This window comes from Sceloporus occidentalis, unplaced genomic scaffold (genome assembly GCF_023333645.1).
Source record: "Sceloporus occidentalis isolate IW3139 unplaced genomic scaffold, rSceOcc1.0.p SCAF_223, whole genome shotgun sequence".
NCBI classification, from domain to species: Eukaryota; Metazoa; Chordata; class Lepidosauria; order Squamata; family Phrynosomatidae; genus Sceloporus; species Sceloporus occidentalis.
Genome location: NW_028317203.1, coordinates 243,523 through 253,514, shown reverse-complemented (window position 1 = coordinate 253,514; position 9,992 = coordinate 243,523).

Here is a 9,992-nt window from a genome sequence, read left to right as displayed (position 1 = left end):
GGAAACGGCTGAATGCGGATGTGTTGTAGCAAATCTCCCAACACGCACTCTGCTTTACATTGGATTTTGTAATACAAGGACAGGATGCAAAGCTTCCTGCGTAAAAAGTAACTGCGTACTGATGACATCACACATTCAGATGTGAGAAAACGGCCACCTGGAACCAACACACCGGCAGATAAATCGCCAAAACACACAGCTTTCTCTCCCTGGGTTTTTAAAAGGCAGTACAGCTACTTTCTACAGAGAGAGGAACAGGAGGAGAAAGATTTTTGAGAGACAGAAATAAAAAGGTATAACCATAGTGATATAAACGCGTGAAAACAACAAGCGACCCACGCACGGAAAGAAAGAATACAGGATGACGGGACTTACGCAAGAATGGTCAGGCAGTTCATTCTCGTGGTCAGCGGTTAAATTGTGCGATGTAAAGGCCAGAAGCGGAGCAAACAGAGAAGCATAAGAGAACGTATATATATCTGTGACCCAACCCACGGCGATAACACACAAGTAGCAAATTCACCGACCGAAACAAGACTGTCTCACGAGATCCAGCGGCAAGCGCTCTGCGGCCAGGCGGACGACGGACTTCATCCAGCAAAAGCAGGAAATTCCTTAAAAACTATTGCCTGTAATATTTTCTGGCCGATGTTTCTTCATAACATCCTCCAGGAGACTCGCGCACACACCATGATGGAATAAGAGGCGAGGTGGACATGTAACAACGGCTACAAAACCAAAAATGATTATGATGATGACGACGACGACGACGACGACATTTTCCTATCATGTTTTTTGGTTTTCTTTATGTTAAAAGAGACATCTCCGGATAAAGAAGACTTCCATGGCTGATTTGTAACGTGCGCACCTCCGACAAAAGCGATCCTTTCCAGCGTGCTCCTCCGACAAGAGCGATCCTTTCCGAAACGTGTGCGCCTCCGACAAGAGCGATCCTTTCCGAAACGTGTGCGCCTCCGACAAGAGTGATCCTTTCCGAAACGTGTGCGCCTCCGACAAAAGCGATCCTTTCCAGCGTGCGCCTCCGACAAAAGCGATCCTTTCCAGCGTGCGCCTCCGACAAAAGCGATCCTTTCCAGAACGAATTTGAGCAAAGGATACAATTGAATAAAGTTCAGGGCAGGCAGCGGCCGCCGGGTCTTCCTGCACTAATACTTTAAGCTATAGTTTATAATGTATGTGACAGACAGATATCGTTATCGTCTGCTGAATACACTCGCTCCATTATACGGTGTTTAACTGAATGACATTTACGCCGCAGTTCAGCAGATCGATAGAAAGGCAGAGCTACCTGAACTAGTTAAACAGCAGATAACAGGCAGAGCTTATCAGAGTAAACCTCAACCTATTGATTACCAGGAGCAGAATCCAGTAAATCTCTGCTTTCAAGGCCATAAAACAGATAAGTGACAGGCAATAAAACACTTAAACTGATAAGAATATATAGATGGGGAACACACAGGAATCTTATTTGAAAAGCCCTGTCCTGGCTAGCGAGGCATCAGTCCGATGGAACGGCAGCAGAGGAGCTGCAGCTTCCTGTCCCCTCCGCCGTTCCATGCCACCTTTTGACTGCTTGAAGTGTAAATGCTAAGGATGATAAGCACCTTCTTAACGCTCTCGATATCTTCTTACGGATAGGAAGGTGTATTTGTTCCCAAAATGATCCATTAATAGAGACTGCGGTGCGAGGCGGCACATTTTATAGACTGGAAAGGGTTAAATGAACTTCGCTGTAACGGTTGTAGATACGATGGATCCTACGTTAAAACCGACTACGTTCTAAGCGTATCACGGTGTTACGGACATCGCTACGGTTCAAAGCTCTGAAATTCTGCACAGAGTAAAGCAAACCACATATTCCCGATAATCCCCTGCGCTGTCATTGGCGATTCCATAGCCTCAAATAAAGTCATTTTGGTTTTAACACGGAATATGCCTTTTTTGGTAGAAATCTGTAAATCTGAGGGTTTAAGTGTACAGATTACCGACACATTTACAGAACGCGAGAGGTGAAGGCACAGCCCCCGAACACACTTTCTAATAACCCGGGGTGGGGGTGTAAATGTGTTATTTTATTATTATTTTAGATTCGATCTACCTACATAATATAATATATACCGTATTGGCTCGAATATAGGCCGCACTTTTTCCCCCCACTTTAAGTCTTTAAAGTTGGGGTGCGGCCTATATTCGGGGTCTAGCGCCCGATGCCCGGGACATGCAGTTCCGGGGGCCGGGAAGGCAGCAGGGTTAGGATACAGATCCTGCATCCTACTCCCCGATACGCTCAGAGAGCCTCCCCTGCCGGCACTTCCCACGGGAGATTGTCTAAGCGCATTGTGCAGACGGTCACCAGCAGCAGCGATGCGCGTAAACAGCCTCCGCTGCCTGCACGATGTTAAAGTTGTTTACGCGCATCGCTGCTGCCGGTGACCGTCCGCACGATGCGTTTTACCTCTACCCCCAAGATTTACCAGAGGAGACTCCCGGATGTCTTGCGGGGCCGGCGGGGGACATCTACGCAATACACGTATACAACTTCCGGTGCCGGCATGGCAGCATATCTCGGGGGAGGACAGTGGCAGCATATCTCGGGGGGGGGGGGGGGGGGACAGTGGCAGCATATCTGAGGGGGGAGACAGTGGCAGCATATCTCGGGGGGGGGGAGACAGTGGCAGCATATCTGAGGTGGGAGACAGTGGCAGCATATCTCGGGGGGGGGGAGGACAGTGGCAGCATATCTCGGGGGGGCAGAGGGGGGAGACAGTGGCAGCATATCTCGGGGGGGGCAGAGTGGCAGCATATCTGAGGGGGGAGACAGTGGCAGCATATCTCGGGGGGGCAGAGTGGCAGCATATCTCGGGTGGGCAGAGTGGCAGCATATCTCGGGGGGGCAGAGTGGCAGCATATCTGGGGGGGGGCAGAGTGGCAGCATATCTGGGGGGGGGCAGAGTGGCAGCATATCTGGGGGGGGGCAGAGTGGCAGCATGTCTATTAAAAAAAAAAAAACACCAAACTTTTAGGGTGCGGCCTATATCCGGGGACGGCCTATATCCGAGCCAATACGGTAAGTATTATAGCCTCACAGAGGGCAGCGATATATGTTACACACCGCTCGCTCTCCTGACAGCTTTGCCGGATTATTAGGATGATGCCGCCGGCCCATAAACCGCATCGCACTCAGGCGGCCGCGTCCAGCATGACATCTGTTATCAGAGCTGAAGACGTCGCCGGGCAGTAACCGTCACGAGAAGAGAATGATAACCCGACTCGCCACTCGGTAACGTAACGGAATCTGGAAAATTAAGAGACCGCGTGCGGCGTTTCTGGGATGGAAGCGAACGGCACATTTCTTCCTGTGTGCACATTTCATACGGCCGCCGACGTCAGGGGGCACTCCGGGCCGCGTCCCGCAAGGGTAGGCTCCAGGTAGCCGGAGCACAGAAGCTCCCAGGTAAGTCAGCGAGGAAACCAGTTCAATGACACCCTTCTTATTTAACGTCGCACGGTTCTGCGTATCTGGTCTGCACCTGAAGGGGACCCTCAGCCATCACACGCACTTTAATGCACACAACGGCTGCACGGCTCTAACTCTCGGTGTTATCTGTTTTGTAAATGAATGTACGGGGGGGGGGATTTTACCTTTCAGCATTACATGCAGGGGACTGCAAAGACCTCGTGCCCAAATGTCAAACACGGAGGAGGAGGCAGGGCTGCAGCTTCGAGGTCAGGTAAGTGCTGGATTTTTATTTTGGGAGAATGCGTATTAAAGCGCTCACAGCGAGTTACTCACAAGGGACCAGCGACATTAAACTGTCCTGTTAAAAAGTTTAGGAGCCAACAAGTCATTCGCGACCGAGGCTGTCCGTGGCTTCCCTGCTTTTAAATACAATAATAAATAACATCACGGTTCGTCCAGATTCACAATGAATAAATCCCACTAACCAAAGCCAACAGAAACCTGCCAGCGACGTTACAGACCAGCCCCGGGAGAGGATAGCGGAGATAACGCAGGGTTAATCCTGTGGACAGCAGATTTCAGATGCCAGGAGGCTTTATGTTAATTTAGAGATTTCATGTACAGTTTGACAAAGCGTTATGTCATCTAAACTCCTCTCCCACCTCCTGCCGGAGGCAGATTTATTTTTAATGGGTTAATGGATTCTTGAATTTGTTTTTTCTATTAGCAAAATATTATTAAAATCAGCATTACGGAGCGCGCGTGGGGGGCTGGGAAAACTCATTCATCCCGTCCTGATTCATTCATCCACCGCTTGTCAGGTTTTAAACATTTGAATGCTTGACAGCGTAATGTGCGAAAGCGTTACTTCCTAGAAACTTAGTAGATACATGGAACAGCTTTATGGCAGAAGCGGTAAAGATTAATACAGTAAGGGAAATAAAGCAGCCACGTTAACCATTTTTTGCAGGTAAGAGCAAAGAAATCAGACGTTGCAGAACAACTCTACATGTTATTCATGCAGGTATTCATTCAAAGCAGTCGTCCCATTCATGAGCTTCTAATATAAATGTAGGAACCAAAGGTAGGAGAGCCAGGTGAGAATATATAACGGCTCAATACAAGTACATTATTATGAGTTGTTTTATATAGCGCCATCATATTCCACAGCGCTGTACAACGGGGTAAGACTTGTAATGCTAGCTAAAGCTTTGATTCCCAAGGTATTTACTCCCAACTACCACCGAGCGAGATACTGGCTTATAATAAAACCCATATAGGATCAGACAGCCCAGCGCACCAGTATACCCCGTTCAACCGTGTCCTGTCCCCGAGTAGCGGGTTTCCAACGATCCGTCCTCAGATGGCTTTGGAGACAATGAAAAGCATTCATCTAAGGACACAAAACCCAATCCCAAAACACACGGGGAGCGAAAAAAGCGAGTGAATGAGAGCCAAGTGCAGTTACAGGGACATTATTTTACTTATCAAGCGCAAACAATCGCTAGCCAAACATGAGGAACGGCGACAGGGCAGAGCGCCGCGGCAGCCTAACCTCAGACACAATAACAACATCGACGCACAAACGCCAAGTGCTTTCCGGAGGCCGTCAGACACGACAGGAGATAACCCATCAACCGTGATTTTAGATGGAAGCATTTGGGGAGAAAATACTCCTTGTACCTTTTTTGCTAATAAAAGTCAGCGGACGCTTTATTGAGACGGAGTCGCTTTCCTTTGGCATCTTCTGCTAGTTACATCGAGTAGACCTTTATCTCCACGGGAGAGGCAGATCTTCTGTTCTGTGAAAGTTAGGAGGACATGGGATTTGTCCAGCGGCGATCATATCAACAGTCTCAGGTGGAGCCGGGCACAGAGCATCAGGTTTAAGGGAACGTCAGCAGCGGCGAGTTAAGTTAATAAGTCCCTGAGAGGCAACTGATTGGGATCAGAGACGCCGCCTGCTTACATCCTCACAACGATCCTACAAGCAGTGACGTCCTGCGAGTGTAAAGAGAGATATATATATATATATATATATAACGCATAACCTGAAGTAATACCGGCCCCGCCGCACGGATACATCTACCCCGAAAGATGGAGAATCCATAACGGAGATGAAACGCAAGGGAGATTTGTTTTCTCAAATACAAAAATCGGCAGCAAACCAAAGAAGATAAATAATCAGGGGAAGAGTATTTACAAAGAACAGCTTACGGGGCGCGGCGTTTGCATATCGTCGGCTGGTCTGCCGTACAGCACTGAGCACACAACAGTTAAACCGCAGAGCACTTCAAAGCCGCCATTTACGTTCAGAGACGCGATCTTCTGCGGCTCGCTGGGGATTCACATAGTTATCTCACCTCGCTTCACCGTTGCGCTCATAAACGCCTCCCGACGTAACATTTAGTCAGTGATGCCCTAACTTTTAGTCTTAACCAATGAGTTAAAGCCGCCTGCAGACTCAATGTTAACGTTGGAGATTGGAAGGTCGTCTTCATCTAATCCCGCTCCTGCCCTGAAGTTCTGTCGCTTTGCTTGATGCCACCAGTACAAAGCTGCCTGAACCAGTCAGTAATAAAATGGGGAGGAATAATCAACCAGACCCTGAGTGCATATGTAAACATTACTCATGGAATCAGTAACAGCATTACATTATTACGCTTAAGGTACAGAACAGCAACACTTGGGAGGAGACGGATACGGTTTCAGGGGCGTTATTAATACACAGTGGAACGCCAACGTGATTAACGTACAGCTTGATCTCAGCCACATGCAGTGTATGGGTAGTGGATACAGGGGTCTGATGGCCACGGTTTGCCTGGGTCTGAGGAGCTTTAGTAGCCAGGATGAAGCAGACATTCAGCTCAAGCCAACGCTGGCCAACCCAGCAATAATTACTCTGAACGGAAACGTCAACGAAACCCCCCCCCCGTCATGTTAGCCGTTCGCAATCATCTTTTAAGAGCCACAAGTATGTCGGCCGACAAGCACTGTGACACCCGAGCTTCACCCCCAGCTGGAGACGGGGATGAGAAGCACAGGCAGCCGTATACCGAGCGAAATGTATCATTATGTATTATCAGTAAAATATACAACTTTAAATGATTAAAGGGATAGTTTATCACCCCACAAGGCGTCACCAGGTGCCCTAACTTTACACCAGTTTTGGCTGCTAAACGTAAGCGTCTGCTGCCCATGCGCGCCGTGATCTCGTTACACCCATTGGAAATCTCAGGCTTCGGAATTGGCTGGTGGTGCCAGAACACGGCAAATAGCCATGGGGAGGAAAAACAGCGCAAAAATGCACAGGTTCTGATGGACGCTCTGTGTATCTGAAGCATTACGCGGAAAGGCTGGGGCATTAACCGGCCCGCAGGCCTTTCTTTTCAGGCCCTAAAGATTGTTGCCACAGAAACCCCGGGGATCATTCATCAACAGTCAACAAAAGTCACTTGGCCCATTCATTCACAAACGGCGCTGTATCAGTTACAAAGACGCGCATGCAGGCTCCAACCGCCCGGCCCGTTCCTACTCGCTAAGCAACAGGAAAGAATAACGCTGGTAAGCGCCCTGTAGAACCGGCAACACAAGATATATCGCCGACTTTCTTTCCTGGAAAGCAAACCTGCCCCGGGATCAGAGCGCTAAACAAATGACTCGCGTTATAATCCCTTCTGGCGTAACGCAGCTCTTCTATATTACACCGGCAGACACATTATTTATCTACCGTTATAACCTCTGAATATCTGCACACAAACCCGCACACGTCCCAGCAGTGTCCTTCGCGAGCCTGATCAGCAGGGGAACACGACACGGGCATGCGCGGGACACGGCGGAGTTCAGTCCCGAGCCCCGCTGCTTTGGAAGAACGTGTTGGGATCGGAACCCCCGGGGCTTATAAAAGCGCAAGCGGCCGTGCACGCGATATACACAGAACCGCTGCGACCGGCATCACCGATATCGGAACAAAGATACCCCAAAGATATCGGAACAAAGAGGGACTGAGGAGCTTCCACTGCAAATACGGCGGAGCCGGCGTTAATTCCCCCCTTTTATAGGCTTCGGTTTGTATATCCGGTTGGTATAAAGTACACTGCAGGTTAGTTCACCGGAAACTCTCGATGCTCACGAGTGCCGTGTATACCCCTCACTTCATGTGACGCACTTCCCAGCTTCTTCAAAAGTAACCCTAAACATGTATTAAACGACCAAGAAAAAAAATATACTACGACGGTAAAAACGGAGAAAAGACAGACACGCGTTTACCGCTCGCTTCTTCCTGCGCTCTGCCCCTCGGGGTATAAAATCTGCACGGATTTCCACTTGCAGGTAAAGCTGCCCTGCCTTTTCTTGGCACGAAACCGAAGCAGAAAAGATCTCCAGAAGGTTTAATAATAAACCAAACTCATTCGTTTATGAAGAGCTCGTAAAGTGGCCGAGGGAACAAGCAGTCCGGGGAGCGGCTCATACCTGTAATTCCACCCCGGAGATGTGCCGCCCGGAGCACTCGCTGCGCAGGATTCCTGCGTCTTGAAGGTTTAACAAACCTCAGACATTCAGCTCGAGACAATAAGAGGACGGGGCATAAAAAAAATGATTTGGTCTGACGTTTCTTCTCTTGAAACAGCCAATCAGTGGCAGGAAAGCACTCAGATTGAGCATGTGCACAGGGGTCTGGACGGACCCCAACCCGCACTATTCACAGAGCTGCCAGAAGGTGACTTTGGCCAAATGGGGTCCGGGAAGGAGGCAAATGCATATGGGGGGGGGGCTGAAACCCCCAATATATTTCCCAAATCATGGAAATTTAAACGGACTGCACATTTCTAACAGGTGAAAAGACGAGAAGAAATCTCACAGATTTAACTATACATTACACAGGGCCAGCCGAGCTCTTCCTGCAGCAGACGCTCACCGGGGCCGGCCCTTCATAATGAATAGTGAAGTCAAAGAGCTGAAAACCGCAACTCCCCATTATCGTGAACCCGAAAATTGTATGTTTGCTACAGTATTGTTCCTCGGTGGGGTTGCATGCAGAGGAGGCGTCAGACCCCGCGGGGTCTCTGTCGGAGGTCCGGCCTTTACACATCGCATAGAAAACGTGCCGACATCAGTGGGAATTAACGGCAGCCCACCTAGAGGAAGGCGAGCGATGAAACAAACACGTTATTATCCCAAACCAAAGCAAGAACTCGACATTTCTTTGGAGGGATGAAGGTTAAAGATTAAACCCATTAAGCACGCGTAAACCTTTATGGTCTGGCTCAACACAGAGAAGATTAAAGGTGTTCTACCTATTGCTCAACGGAACACATTGTGACAAAAATGCAGCATCAGAAACATCACCACCAGGAATAAAATTCAAGAAATATTACCATATTCGGCATTTTTTCCTCGAAACACTTAACTATCGCGTGACACGACAGCAGCGTGTCGAGTGTCGTTAAGGGCCAACAGCCGGTATCCTGTCCTGCAAGACAGGTTGAGCCGGGCCACAAAGAAGAGTCCCCAGTTACAGGATTTCCCCCCCCGGCGCTCGCGCTTCCTACCCTGCAGCTCACCAACGTTATGTGTGTTCATAGGACAGATCGCTGACAGCCCCCGCAAGGAGGAATGCGTATTAAACTACTCGGCACTCTTAACGTGTATTCTTCGGAAGGAGGTCGAGCTCTGCAGCTGCTCCGTAGTCCGACGGGGTGTTTGGAGCACGGGGGTCTCCCGCAGCACTCCCCTTCAACTGACTAAAAGCATAAGACGCGTTCGGCCGAATGCACCTCCAGCAGGGGAGAGGGAAATGCATCGGGGGGGGGGGGGGTTCTGCAGACAAAGTCTGTCTAAACAAACTCTTGGGGTTCATTTTTGCAAAATTACTTACAGATCTGAAGCAAGGTGGTCTTCGAATGCTGCTGACATGGAAGGTTCAGCAGGAAGTGCAATGCGATGACATCATAGCCCATTCACGACAGATATATATATATACACACACAGTATATATATATATATATATATATATATATATATATGCATTAAACTAATTGCATCGGTGCCGTTTCTGATCAAACGCCTTCTTTCCTTCGGCGCCGTGCGTTCCGTGCATTTATTTTGGGGACAAAATACAGAAGGACAAGAAGATGAGAGATCGGGATTCACGACTGGATGCCCTAAATCCATGCAGTGTTCCGTGGGGGTATCTTACAGAACACGCGTGACTGACAGGAAAAATGTTCTGATGGTATTGACGGTCTGCTTCATCCTTCTTTAACCCCTAAAGGACCAATGATGCACCTGGTACAACAAGGGTTAAAATCAGTGTGAAAGCGCCAGCACCGTCTTCATTGATCCTTTTTGCCACAAAACAGTCCCGTGACCCCGAGACACACGGGGAGCATCACAGGGTTTACAGAACAGGACTATGTGGAGTTGGTCGGGCAAAGAGAACTCGTACAGGAAGCCGTCAGATGATGATAAGAGAATAGGCGTGACATTCTGGCTCCGTGTAGCTTTGGCG